We start from the raw sequence: 15,314 nt of genomic DNA, 5'->3' as shown, positions 1-15,314 counted from the left end.
GACTGCCCATCCTGACTATATCTTTTACATGTGGCGTTATGCTGTCTACTTCAATTAGTCGGTACAAACTCTTTTTTTGTCCTTGTATGCCTGCCTACAGAGAACACCCCTCCCACCTCCCAAACAGCAACAAGCAGTGATCTGGTAGGCTAATTCTGCCAGCAAAAGGCAGAGTGGAGATTCAGGGGCTCTCAGAAGGGGTGAAAAAACAACAAAGCCTAATTTACAAGCAAATAGTCTTTTAAAGACCTGTGAAGTACTTGGGTGCGGCTGTGTGTGTCCCTGGGAAGCTGTATCAGCCTGGGCTGACACACACGACGAGGGGGGTGAAGCCCTTTGAGCCCAATGGGCGTTGCCCGCCTGTTCAAATTCCTGCCTCTTTGACCCGTCTTGGCTTTTGGTTTCGAGAGCGGGGTCATCCAAATTTTTGATCCCCCATCATTCCCTGAACTCAACATTGATTTCTAGATATAACGGCGAGTCTATGCAGGATGCTTTGGCAGAAATGCTTCGCTCATGCTATGTCAACGGCATTGCAAACCTTCCTCTGACATTTTATTGGAAGACTACATAAAGCAGTGCAGAGGGACAGACTAAGAAAATGCAGCATAAGGAAACAGGGGCAGACCCAAGATCTGGCCGATTCACGAAACAACTTTAACCAAGTGGAGGAAGAAAGGAAAGGATCATACACACACCCCTATTCCTCAGACTGAGGAGAGGAGCACTCCCTCCCCAGCCCACAAGCTCACTCAGTCGCACCAGAGAGATTGTTTTTTCAGTCAATTTCTCGTGGAGCCGAACATTGCGCGAAGACTGGTCCTGCTTACAGGCTACCCCATCTCCGGCCGTGTCCCAGGGGCCCCCCTCACATATGTCATCCAGAGGCACAGGGGACTGGTTCACAGCAGGAGCTGGCAAGCTCTGTAGCCCTTTCATTTCACTCAGTTTCCACTGAGTGTCGCGTCCTAGCATAAGACACAGAGAATGTGGCGGTTTTAATCAGCTACGAAATGCCAGGTTACCCAAAGCTAAGGTCATCTTGGGCTGTGTTGCAGTAGCAATCAGCGTTGTACGTTTCCTGCTGACATGAAAAGATATTGCTTTCCCCCAACTGACTGGGCTCTGACTCCAATGATTCAGATTCCAACATTTTGGTTGCTTAGAGTCGCGTTTGTCACACTGGATTTCATTCCTGCCAAGCGCTAGTCTAATTTCCATAAAACTGAATCTGAAGGGTCCCTTGTGCCCCAGATTTAAAGACGCGTTAAAGATCACACCGGTGGCAGTGGTTGAGCTGGAAGTGAACGTCCTCCTGTTTCTCTCTCAGATACTTTTTAAGAGCAAAGGCTGATGCGAAGGCTCTCAAGGGCAGCCCAACAGTTTGGGAAGAGACTAAAAAATGCACTGCACAGGCTCTGAGCTGGAGGCGATTTCTATAGACGTTCTCACAGGAATGTCATTGATATCCACGTGTATTGGGTGTCAGTCACAGGGACGTTGCAACACTGATTAAGGTCTCTAAATTTATTTGGTCTGAAATTAGTGTTTGGCTAAAACATGGTAATTCATCACCTTTCACAAATAAGCATTTGCAATGAAATAGGTCTCGCAATTGCAAGATTTTGAGCTGTTGGCAATTTAAATGACAATGCCTTTTATTTATGTGTTTAAAAAACCTGCAATTATAAAAGGCATTCTCATTTACAATACCAATATGTCAAAGTGTTTTTGAGATATTGCCTAGTCACTTCACCCTCTAAATTAAAAGTAACCCTGGGCGGAGTTCACAGATTTGCGCTTTGCGGAACTCCTCAATGTGGAAAAAAAACTCTGTTGCGCTATGCTGAGCTCTGCAAGCGGCAGAGTGCGATAGAAAAATGCAGTTTGCTGTGATTTTTAGTGTCGGCTACTTGCAATCATTGCGAACGGCACCATGCACAGAGCAGCAGGAGCTGCTTTGCTTTCTGCAGCTCGAGCAGATGTTTACTAAAGTGGCAGCTTTCTCAACGGGAATGGGCAGTTTCTCAACACGAGCAGTCGCAAGCATACGCAACCACTTGCAATGAGAACCCTGACCTACCTGCGTTGAGAAATCTCTTCAGGAGGTTTATTTTCCACGCTCGAGCTCGCCAACTTGATGTTGACGATCGTGAAGGAGAAAAAATCTTGCTGGTAGGTGGAGTTTCCTCGCTGGCGGTCACCAACTTGACGTTAACAAACGCGAGCGAGGAAAAAAACTCAGCTCTGATCTGCAAAGCAGAGTTTTTTGGAACTCCGCAAGCTCTGCATAACGCGGAGTGCGGAAAGCTCTGCAAACTCCGCAAGCGGAGCGGAGTTCACCTCCCAGGCTTAATTAAAAGCAGTGCCATCTGACAAATGGGGAACCTTTGACTGATTTTTGTAATTAATGTGAATGTTTATGAAGAGTTTGCACTACATTTCACAGATAAAAGACAGAATATTGATCCCTATTACCTTTGGTACATCTGGGCCCATATTACATATTGTGAGCACTGTCCTTGTGTGTGTCACGGCGCAACTTGAAGGATTTTAAACAGGGGTGCCAGGTGCAAAAGCATTCAGTGAAATACAGAGCACCAGCTTCGATGCCTCTTTGTGTTTCTAGACGCACATGGCAACCTGGCTGCACTTTAAAGAGGGGTTTTAGCCTGTCCGAAAAGTGTTGGTAATGGAGCTTGCTCTGGGCCCTATGAGGTGAAGGAGCGCAAGAGTGAGATCACGTACTTGGTAGACCTCAAGACTCCCAGGACCCGCTTAAGTTTTGCATGTCAGTCGCTTCAAATTCCACTTCAACAGGTCTGATTTAAACATGCTCCCAGCAGCAGCACCTTCACTATGGCGGATGAGCTTTGCCTCCTCCCCCCACAAGTAGCTTCAAAAATTGAGAAATAAAATGATAATAAACCAGGTTTATTATCATTTAATTTTTCTCTTGTGGGTGAGTCTTGAGGGTGGGGCCATAACAGGGGGAGGGGGCAGTCATGGAAGAAGAGTGGTGGGCACTGTGATCAGTGCGCCTGACAGTTTAGCCTGCCCGCTCAGGCCGGCATAAGAACCATGCCCACTGAAGCTCTCTTCAACCCCAGCTTAAATTCTGGGCTGGAGACATAAGTCACAGGCTACCAATCCCCCTGGGAGCGCAAATCGAGGGTTCCCAGGTCAATCCTGACGCTGCTCTCATGAATGAGAGCAGGGTTAGGATTGGCTGCAAGGGATTCTGGGAGTCTGTGCTGGTGAAGAGTAGAAGAGTGGCATTGCGGCAGGATGGGCAGGTAAGTTATTTTTTTAATTCTTTTATTTGTTTTTTGTTGTAGTCGTTAGTCCCCCCCGCCACTCTGCGCAGACACCAGCCGCTACTGCATGCTCCTGGTCACGGATGATAGGGTGAAAGATGAGAGTGAAACTCTCTCCAACCTCCTTTCTTAAAAGGAGCAGGATGGGTCATTGGAGGGTGTCAGCCAGTCCCCTACTAGAAAAACAGAGAGACCGTCGCCAGTTGTTGCTGCAGTTTGACTCTTTATTCTTCCTTACCACAGGACTCACTATATGATGTACCCATGATATTAACACTGGGCACAGCACACCGGTGTAGAGTAAAATCTACAGGTTGTCTGGCAAGATGAGAGCCAGTATCAAGGAGTTGGTCTCCAAGATGCTGGGATTAAGGAGTATTGAGCCTTCAAATAGTTCTTGGTCCAGCCCAGTGGTGTTGGTCCCCAAAGCTGCCTCTCCAGGAACCATGCCACAACTTAGTTTCTGTGTGACCTTCAGGGGTTTAATACGGTCCCCAAGACTAATGCGCACCCTATCCCCCACACTGATGAGCTCATACATCGTCTAGGATCTGCCAAGTCCCTCAGCATGTTTGATTTAATGCCTGGGTACTGGCAGATTACCTTGACTGAGGGGTTTAAATAGAGGTCTGCATTGCCAACCCCAAGAGGGTACTTCAAGTTCTGGGTAATGCCCTTTAGATTGAAGAACGGACCTTCCAGCTTCCAGAGGTTGGTCAATCAGTCTTTGACTGGGTTGGACAACTTCAGTGCAGCCTATTTAGATGACATTCCTGTCTTCATTTCTAGTTGGAAGGACCACTTGTGCCACCTCAGAGAAGTGCTTCAGCCTCTGTAGAAGGCAGGCCTGACTATCCAGGCCATTAAGTGCCAGATAGGGATGGGATATGTGGTCTACTTGGGTCACCAAGTGGGAGGCGGAAGGGTGCAGCCCCTCCAGGCCAAGATTGAAACCATCCTGGCTTGGGAAGCCCCCAAGATCCAGAAAGAGGTGAGAGTCTTCTTAGGCCTCACTGGCTACAACAGATTCTTCGAGGCATTGTTGCGTGCTTATCTAGGTTCCTGATCGATACTGTGACCTTATGCCCCTATTCGGCTATAAATCCCTTTATTCCCTATATTGGCATAACCGTTCAAGTGCGATTTTCTGTAAAGTCATCTCTGGCCTCACACGAACAGAGCCACATTCCAGCATGACTCTCTGCTACTTCCTTTGCGACCAATTAGTGCAATGACAGAGCAGCAGTCACTATCTGATATTCCTAGATAACACTCCGAGTTCTTCAACAAGATAAAAACTTAGCAAACCTGGAAATCCCCGCTTGCTATGTTTTGATTAGTAATGGAACTCTAATGAGCAACTGATAACTATCACTTCCTAGTGACATCTTTAATTGACGTCTTATGTCCAGCAAACTTGCGTCAAACCCGGCACCTGTCAGGTATAAATATTACCAACGTTGCCTTAAGCAATGAGCGAGAACCTGTTGCTGATGCCAGCTGCCTGCAAGACCCTGTGTTGGTAAATCTAGCACTCTGTCGCTGCAGCCTGCTATCCCGTGGTGGTGAAGCTGCTGATTACCATTATCGCCGCTACAGCGCGACCTATGGTGCAGTACGCTTGAGGAGCCGTGCAGCCGTCCTCTGCGAAGACATCCAGCCCAGCTGCCCGCGGACGCTGTCACCCCTCCTTCCTCCCGACGCGCTGAGAGAAGCCGCTGCATTTCTCGTGCAGAGAAATCCAGTCCCGGCGCTTCCGGTTTACCCTCGCGGGTGACTGGGATATCGAGAGAGACCCCTGAAGGAGATACCAATCCTCCATCATTCTATTCAGAGGTATGGTGTTGACTAAACCCTTAGACGAGAATTCTTGAAACAAACCTTGGCAAAACCAACTTAACTTAAGCTACTTACTTACTCCCCTTTTCACGTGTTAGGCTTAGGTCAGGCACACTGGGGTAGGCTTAGTTAGAAGCACCAGTTGAGTATGTTAGCCTAATGTATATATGACTGTATATATGTTTTATTACTTTTAAACCATTGTATGGCTAAGAAACCATATCAATGCTTTTACAGTTCTATTTCGCAATACTTATCTTACTGTACGTACTTTTTATAATAACAGTTATTGCAATTGTGGCAATTCATTTCTCTTGTACGAGAAGAAAGACTGTTCAATAAATGTTAACCCTTTATTGATAAACGCCCGTCTCTCTATTCTCTACATACTGTGAAAGTAAACTGCACCAGACTGACTGAGTGAAATCTATGTCTATTGTTTCACACGACCCTAGAGATCGACTCTTGATCTGAGGAGCAAAGTTGTCATGTTGCACGGTTGTTGGAAAACTGAATCCCTTCTTGTCTGTGCCAAGGAAGCTGATCACTTCCTATGCAGAGAAGAAAGTTTCCAGTGACCTCTGAGCTAGTTGGTAACACAACCCAATTAAGTTTAGCATAGTCAGTGGAGGCCTGGAATATAAGCAGTTCCACGTCAATACTACTGTTTATGTTATTCCAATGCGCAGGGCCTAGTGGGAAACTAGGAACTACACTACATGGCGCCCTAACGTTTGGTAAGGCGATAAACTAACGCAAGACTTGTAGAGTAACTCAGTCGTGCATATTTCACACCCTTTCTCCCGTAAAAACTCCAATAGACGTCTGGAGTGGGTGAAAGGTTAAAATCCGCCCGACCTTAGTAGGAAGAGATTCCTATGTAAAGCTCTGGTTTATTCAACGTTGAAGGATACAGTGTTCCAAAATATTGTGCACCTAATCTTTGTCTCCTTGGATACCTACTCTGCAAACCTGCATTTTTTAAAATGCCAGAAAACGGAACCTCTGGGGCCGCAGTAGATGCGACTCAGCAAGGTCCCGAACAAGCAGACCCGGATGCTATTATCATCCCGGTCCAGTTAAGAAGATCTATAACTTTAAAACTTATAGAAAACGGACTGACACCTCAAGGTGGTACAGTAGTTTTCGTGATAGAGGCTCACGAGTATCGGCAGACAGAGGTATTCTATTCATGGATAAACTTTCCAGCGGTAAACGCTATAACACAAGAGTTTCACTATTACAAAATAGAGGAACCTCCGGATGAGTACGCCCCTTTCGAGGAGGTTGAAATTCCACTTAAATTTCAAGAGCACCTGCTCTGGTTTAATGGCGCCCTAAAACACAATGATCACATAACCAGGCTCGGTCCACTAGGTAGACCAGGAGCAACGTGGCCGGTTCTAGCCAGCTACACACCACATCCTGACATTACAAAAATGTCTAAGGAAGAGCTGTTAGCACAGCTAAACACATTAATAAAAATACATAGGAAATTAGTCCAATATGTAATACGGACTGCAACAGTCCAGCCAGCTGTTAATACACCACAGCTGACCCCTCATCAGGGGAACACAAATAAAATTACACCACAGAACATACAGTCATGTCTTGGTAAAACACCCGTAAAACGGGAACAAATTCCTTTCTGGTTAGCCCAGAAAATCACTCAAATAGAGGCAGTATTTCCTGATACTACCCCTATTGAGAAACACAGAATCTTGACCATCTGCCTTCCTATGAGAATCGCACCACACGTGGAGGACTGTGACACTTGGGGTACAGTCTTTGCTTCCATTTACACAAAAACACACGGTATTCCGTCTATGGCGGTAATACCAGAAGTGCTAAAACAGATTCAAAATGAATTCGGTCCAGAGCCCGCTTTAAATCTAGGTATGAAATTACTGAAAGATTTCAAGCAGGTCACGGCTATATTATTAGCCAACGTAAAGGGAGAAGCAGCATCTGTGGCGATTCGCCAGAAGTTGAGGGAAACAGATATAAAAGATCCTGTTGAGCTTGCAAAAATCATAGAGAAATGCTATGAAGAATTAGGTAGAGACAGCTTGGGTGGGAAACCAGTTAAGCCCCAACTGCTCGAAAATCCTGAAAAATTATTTATTAAAAATAATTTAAATACTCCTAAAAAGAGCTGGGATGGAAATAAACAATCCACTCCCAAGGAAAAAGTTTTCCAGTCCAGAGGAAGGTCTCCTCGACGGAGGGAAAGAACTCCGACTCGAGAACGCCAGTCTCCCCAACGGGAGCCCTCTGAGAAAAGATATAACCTTAGAAATAGGGATAATCTAAAAAGACCTGATAGATATCAAAGTATTGATACACGTCCCTCTCGATCTCTTCCACAGAATTCGGAAAGAAGAGGACGGTCAGACCCAGGAGAGCACACCAAGTCCAAAGACAAGGAACCTGCTCAAAATAAGAAATCTCAATTTCAGAAAAAGAAGGTAGCCAGTATTAGAGTAATCAACCATGCCGAGAATACTGAGGACACAGTTGAAAAACGGGGAGTGGGCATTGACAATGTTGGACAGTGCAGCAGAGATCAGTATAGCGCGCAAGAACTTGATGAGTCATCTGGAGACAGTGGACACGAATGAATACATTCAGGTTGAAACTGCCGACACCAGACTTAGCGAGCCCCATAAAATATACGAAATAACATTGCGTATGGAGGGTGATAAGACTAGGAAAATTAAGGGTCTATTTTGGGATAAGCTCTCAAAAGGCTATGATATTCTGTTAGCTGAAAAAGATTGGCCCCCGGAGTTTGTCAGGGAGTGCCCTCGTGGCGAAGAAGTGATTATGCCTGCCTTCTCGAATCACATACCGATTCACAAAAAATACACATATGCAAGGAAATGGGCAGTGGCCCAGGCACCTGCATTGTATAAAAATCATGTAGGATGGGATGAGGACTCTCCTCCTCACAAAATCCAACTAAAAAGTGAACCAACTGCCCAACGGCAGTATCCCATAAAGCAAGAAGCTAAAAAACAGGTCAGGGAGATCTTAGATCAACTTGAGTACCAGGGGGTGATTGAAACATGCACCTCTCAGATGAACAATCCTTTGTTTCCTGTCTCCAAGCCAGACAATTCATATCGTCTAGTTTTGGACTACAGACATCTTAATACATGTTGCAAAACTTTTGCAGTACAAAACTCGCATAGTGCAGCCCTAATGAATAACATAGTTAGGAAAAAATATAAAACGACATTAGACATTTCTAATGGTTTCTTTTGTCAAAACATTGCGCCAGAAAGCAGATATTTGACCGCTTTCTCCGCATTTGGGTCGCAGAAAAAATTCTGTCGACTCCCACAGGGGTTCAAGAACAGCCCAGGACTATTCTCAGCTAGGGTAACAGAGTTACTACAAATCTATGATGATGAAGCATTGTCTTACGTAGATGATATTTATCTCACAGACGACGACTTGGATACTCACTTGAAAAGAGTGAACACCATCATACTTGGGTTCGCAGCAGAGGGTTACAAATTCAACTTTAAAAAGTCCCGAATTGCCCATCTGACAGTACTGTTTTTAGGGTACGAATTATCAAGTGAAGGGAAAAGCCTAGCGGACAACTTCTTAGAGAAGTGCGCTGTACTCCAAGCTCCAAAAACGCTGAAGAATTTACAATCAATACTAGGTTTTCTGAATTTCGGAAGAACTTACATCCTAAATTACGCAGAGAGGGTTAAACCTCTCTACGAACTAATAAAACCTGATTTAAAACAAATCAATTGGACTCAAAAACACACAGAAATTTTGAGATCACTGCAAACAGACATGTTAGCAAAAACAAAATTAGATACACGTGACAACACACGTGATCTGGTAATCCGAGTCATCCCAGGAAGATGCGGATTCACGTACCTAACCTCTAATGAGGGAGAAAAGGTACCAATTTCAATTAAATCTCACTTGTACACACAAGCAGAAAAAACATTCAGTCACACAGAACGAACTGTGAACGCAGTGCAAATAGCATTAGCAAATGAAAGAGAACTAGCACACGGCAAAAGGATTAACATCCTCACAGCGGAATCCGCCTTCGAGGCGCTATTCAGCCCAGTAAACCTGCCTACAGTGTCACTGGATCCGAAATGGATACAGTGTATAGATTCTCTAGGAGCAGAAGACGTGAAATACTATTTCGCCCCGCAATACGAAGAACTGAATGATTTAGAATATGAAGAAGAATATCCTCTGCCAATCGAAATCCTGCCTCTCCCACAATACGCCTGTATAATCTATACAGATAGCTTTGTACAGCATTTTAATGTAGAGAGTAAATCCTACAATGCAGCATGTGCGATCATTAAAGGTCGTTGGCTGTGCGGTAAATTCAGACCGAAAATAACAAAAACCGAATCAGTAAAGTACTGTTCGGTTCAAAGAACTGAAATCAGATCTTTAAAGATGGCGCTCGAAAATGTAGAACGCGAATTCCCCACACTTATCGTGTGCGATTCTCATTTTTGCGTCAATTCTTACAATAACAAACTGCAGAGTTGGATCGAAAACGACTACAAAGATGACACAGGTGCCACAATAAAGCATAAAAAGCTCTGGAACGAGGTAGCTCTTTTACAAAAGGAACTACAAAAGACTCACGTGATTCACGCACAGAGTCTTCAACGTGATGGCGTTCACGTTGCAGGGAATTCATTGGCTAATACAGCCAAAGCGGAAGCAACTAAACCGGCTTCCGTAGCCACAAAAAAACGTACAGATAAGTACATAGACGGGGAAACCATGCTGGCAGTAAAAACGACCGTAAAAGGCGACTGTGCAGCACTACCCGTAAACTATCCACTCAATTATGCATACATAATCGATGCAAACTCCGTTCCGTTTGCTCGAATCCCTGGAGTGGGGGATAGAGTAATTCCAAACACGAACAGGAGAATATTTTTAATAGCAGATGCACATATGGGTTTGGGTCTGAGACACCAAACAATTAAGGTTTCTCTGACTGAATTACAATCAGTATACTGGTGGCCAGGAATGAGTGTAGAACACCAAATATATGCAAACAACTGTGAAAACTGCAATAGGGATCGCAGTAGCGAACCTTGCTACCGGCTACCAGTCAGAAAGAGCGCAACGCTGCCTGGACCCCAACCTGCGTCCTATTAATTAGTTAAGACGAAAAGCACTTTTTAAAAATGAGTCCTCCAGCACTCGGCTGACGCCTAGAACTGTTATAAAAGATTTGCGAGTCTTTATCGGCACATACGCAATTACCACGTTCCATTCTGACCACGGTCCTGCTTTCAGCTCTCGAGCTTATAAGGAGGCCATGGCCAGCATGGGAATTGGGTTGCGGTATTCTTGTCCGTCGCATCCCGAAGGGAATAGTGTGGTAGAAAGAAAAAACCGTGACATAAAGCAATCTATAACAGCGAAGGTATTAGGTTCAGGCGCTGGGTGGGTCAAACATTTAATAAGTGTCCAGACTAGTCTTAACAACATGCCAAGAAATTCTCTAAAAGGTTTCAGCCCATACGAACTATTGTTCGGAATTAGAATGAACGTTCAGGACCTCGATAGTCAGATGTCAGTGGTACAAGAAGAAACAACGCAGTTTGAAGTAAAAGACCGTTTGGCTGTTTTACAGGAACTGAATGAAACAAGAAAATCATTAAGCAACATAAAGTTAAAGCAACAGCCAAGTACCACTGACGAGGCACCACCCGCAACAGCCCCAGCAAGGCCTGTCTGGATTCCAAAGATTGGGGATCTAGTCAGAGAAAAGATCGCGGTTAAGAAGGAATTTGGGCCTTCTTACAGAAAAGCAGTACCTGTCTTGGCAGTCACCGGAACAAGATCAGTTGTGCTACCGCCCCTTGCTGGTAAAAAGGAGAACAGAGTCGTGTCTATCGATCTGGTAAAACCACAAGCATGTGGCCTATAATCAACAGTAGGCCCAGTGGACTCCCAAGAAACAACAGAATACCCAAACTTGCAACAATCCAAGAGGTTCAAACTGAAAGACTCATCACATTCGATCAGCCTGCAGTGCACAATGAAGGACTATGCAATAATGCCATGGAACTCGTGCCTCTTGAAACACAGATTGAAACAGTTCGTCAAGAAACAACACCAGTCTACACTAATGTGGCATCAGAAAGTGCTACCGAGAGACAGATTGAAAGAACAATCCCATCAATTGACAGAACTGCCTCTGGTTATTTCATCAACTTCGACAACTTCTCTGAAGATTTAAACGACCCCGAAGTGATGCCAGAAACAAAAAAGTCTTTTAAAGAAAAAGCAACGGAACTCTTTCATCAACTGAAGAAAATCTACCTTGTTTCCCCTTGGCTAGAGTTCTGGTTCGGTCTAGGTGTATTTTTCCTCCTGCTTTGGCTCATCATGGTACTATGTTTGGGAAAATTCATTGAAGGAAAATATACTACAATGGACACAGCAAGTCAGAACATCAACCTAGTCCTGAAACCACACAGATCATCCCATGTGAAGAAAAGAGAACTGTCAACAGTAAATGTCACAGCAATTCCAATACCTGGTGGGGTAGTATGGGAGAAAACAGACTATGAGATCTATGGTCCGGTCGAAATCCTGAAGTATCCTCATCAACTAAAGGTTTCCTTAAGTGACTTTGTGACACCAAGTACATTCTCTGATGATTGGGATTTTAACAGTATTAATGACATGATGTCTGATTTAGTAATGTCAGCTAGATTCACAGATCATGATTATTTACAAGGTTCATCTAGTTATGAGCAGTTATTCTGTTACACCCACTATGGGGATCATTACTTGCATAAATCTGCACAGCCTAGAAATGTTTTTATGTATAATCAATGGGAACATTGTTCTACACCACCTAAAAGCAGTTCTAAAGCATTCTTTGAGAGATTCAAATACTTCTCAGGGTTTAACACCAGTGATGCAGAAACGTTTTATTATAAACTGTTAGATAAAACAGGAATGAAAACAATGCTGACAAATTCTAAATTGATATATTCAGAAGCATTTTATGACAAAATGATGACATTTGGTTTTGATTATTCGAAAAATAATATTGAAACGAAAACAATTTGGGGTACAAAAGATTGGCAGGTGCAAGGCATAGAAGCACTATTTAGAACCTGCATGATACCAGAACAAATGTTATTTTTAAATGACACAATACACCAAACATCTTGTCTTGGCCTAGCTAAGAACAAGGAACTTAAAACACCGTCTATACCAAAGCCAATACCTGAGAATACAACCACAGATATTGAATTAGACGTGTCACAAATTTTACATTTCAACAGAACACATCCTGATTGGAAAAAATGGTTAATCTGGCCTACAGACACAAATAGCTGTCAAGATAGGTTCCTGAATAAAACACAGGGTTTAAAAATGACCAGATTAGACCCAAGATACTCCCAGAGACAACATCCAGGGATTATAACAACATACAGTGTAGGGAAACTCTGCCTTGAATGGCTAACTACATCCACACTGGCTGAAATTAAGCAACACTTATCTTTATTAAAAGATGGTGCTGATTTGCGCGATTTCATTCTTGGACCACGCAAACAGCGTCAAAAGCGTTTCATAGCGACCAGCATCTATGCTGCTTACAACGAGGCTTGGAAAGTAAAGCAAATTGAAACTGCTGAAAAGATACGAGAAATTGATCGTATTAATTTGGAAAAATCACTTTCTGTGGTAGACAATGGGTTAATGACTCTGTCTTCCAGAATATATTCTTTGGACAATATTGTATCCTCTGCCTTTGATGTGATAGACAGAGATTTGCTTATGTTACAACATGGCCAGTCTCAATTACGCTCTATTATAGAATTAGGCTGGACGCTGCAAAATCTTCGTTCAGGCTATGTGCCTTGGCGTTTGATAAACACAACGTCATTATTTTCCAGTTTTAACCTTACTGATAAACAGATCAGTTTGGCACAGAAAGGAGCAGACTATACAATCCTGAGCATCGAAAGACTCGAGAGATTACCATTGACAATGTCAGAGAGTCCTGTCATTGAATGGATAATACACGGAATTATCACAATTCCGATAACAACTTTCCGATTTAAAAAGTGCCTTGAGTACATACCTGCTGGCCAGTATGAACAATTGGGTAAAGGATATGTAAAATCCGAATGGAAATTACCATACACTCATTCTTGCTATAGTGACAGCGACAAAAATGTATTTCTTAGTGGTGACAACTGTAAACACTCACTAAGCGGTATACTTTTGTGTCAGGGTATTAATTTACACGGAGCATGTGATGGAAATTCAAACAACCTTTCATGCCACCAGCTAGTCACACCTGCAACTCAGATAGAGCCCTTCTTTATGCAACTTTCGAACGGGAGTTACATTCTTAGAACGGATCACAGGTGCTGTGGCCTCGCGCCAGGGACAAGTTATCTAGTACAAGTTACGTCCATGGTCAAATGCTGTATGCAAGCATTGTTCCCGAGCGGGCCTCCAGACATAGTGACTCCCCTCTGGCCTCGTCTGAATCTCTATTCTATACGAATTGATACATTAAGCAAAGTGAAATCTGTGCTTTTACAGACAACAGTGCCTATAACGTCATCTAAAGAGACGTATGATCTTCTAGTCGCAAGGACGGCTACTGAGGTCCATGACCTGTTATCAACAAATTGCCCCATGCATTTCGTAGAAATGTTGAGCCAACTCCTTAACATGTCTAGTGCAACAAGCATCCCAGGCATATTTAAGACAGTCTTTACGGGACTGCTAACACCCTTCCAGGCAATTTTGGGAATCTTTCCTAATTTTGTGCACTCCATCTTTGGTGGTATTCCACTATTTTTGGGACTCATCGCAGGGATTCTATTTTTGACCCTCCTGCTACGTTATGGCAAACCTCGGCTCAGACATAGCTCCCATGGGAATGGAAGAGACAATCCTAGCAATGCGCTACAGGGACAGGATAACTAATGTCCTCGGATTGGCCAGGCTGAGAGATCTAAACATGACCTGGTTCCTTTCATTCAGACCAATATGGCAAAATTGCATTTTACCTGTGCTACGGTGTATGCTTTGCGGCGAGGAATGCGTGTTGGACATCTGTCTTTCACTTCCATCAGCAGTACCAATGGACGTCGATACTTTGCTAAGTCCAATAACGGCTCATGCATTGTGTTGTCCCCAGCGGCTACCAATCCTGATGACGGCATTCGTGGAGACTCCTGTACTACAGCCAAGTGGTAACAGTGGAGCGAGTGACAAAAGCAACATCACCCAGGTACAACGTGCTGTGAGCATTGCTGGTCCTGCCTTCGATGACAGCAATCATTCTCACACCTGCCAAGTTACAGCACTATCTAATTTGGTTGAACTATCACCTGATTTTGTAGACCAATTCTTTGCGAGCCTGTCTGATACGATGTTCTCACCCACAGAGAAACAATAACTTTTTGAGAAACTTTCCGACACACAGCGTTCCCATGAACTCTGAATTCGGCCTTCAGTTTTGATCAACAAAAACTGCCAGGAGCTTTGGAAATATATTTTCTTTGAATTGGACAATTTTTTAAAAATATTGACCCTCTCTTTTTGGCACGAACAATTCTTTGCTTAACGTAGAAACTATTCTTAGAGAACAGAAGCTTCACACTTCTATTTCTAAACACATCTAGAGACATAACAACATAACACCAGCCTCTAGCACACATGTTATTACAATGCATTTTTATGTGATGATTTATCTCGCATTTCTTCTGTCAGAGATACTTCATGTGTAATTCTTTTTGCATAATCGTTCATTGATTTCATATGCAATAATTTTTTGAATGATTACTATGCTTTAAAAAACGTACAGTACCTAAATTCCATGTATTACAAGTACGCCTATTTCGAATGCATTTATGTATTTTGGGGTGGGCTATGTTACACAATGTTACACATGCATCTAATTGCTTAGTTTTAGTAATTTTGATGGACATTACCCGTGGAGTGGGTGTTGCGTGCTTATCTAGGTTCCTGATCGATACTGTGACCTTATGCCCCTATTCGGCTATAAATCCCTTTATTCCCTATATTGGCATAACCGTTCAAGTGCGATTTTCTGTAAAGTCATCTCTGGCCTCACACGAACAGAGCCACATTCCAGCA

Source organism: Lissotriton vulgaris, chromosome 3_1 (genome assembly GCF_964263255.1).
Source record: "Lissotriton vulgaris chromosome 3_1, aLisVul1.2, whole genome shotgun sequence".
In the NCBI taxonomy this organism is placed as follows: Eukaryota; Metazoa; Chordata; class Amphibia; order Caudata; family Salamandridae; genus Lissotriton; species Lissotriton vulgaris.
Note: the sequence above shows the minus strand (reverse complement) of the source record.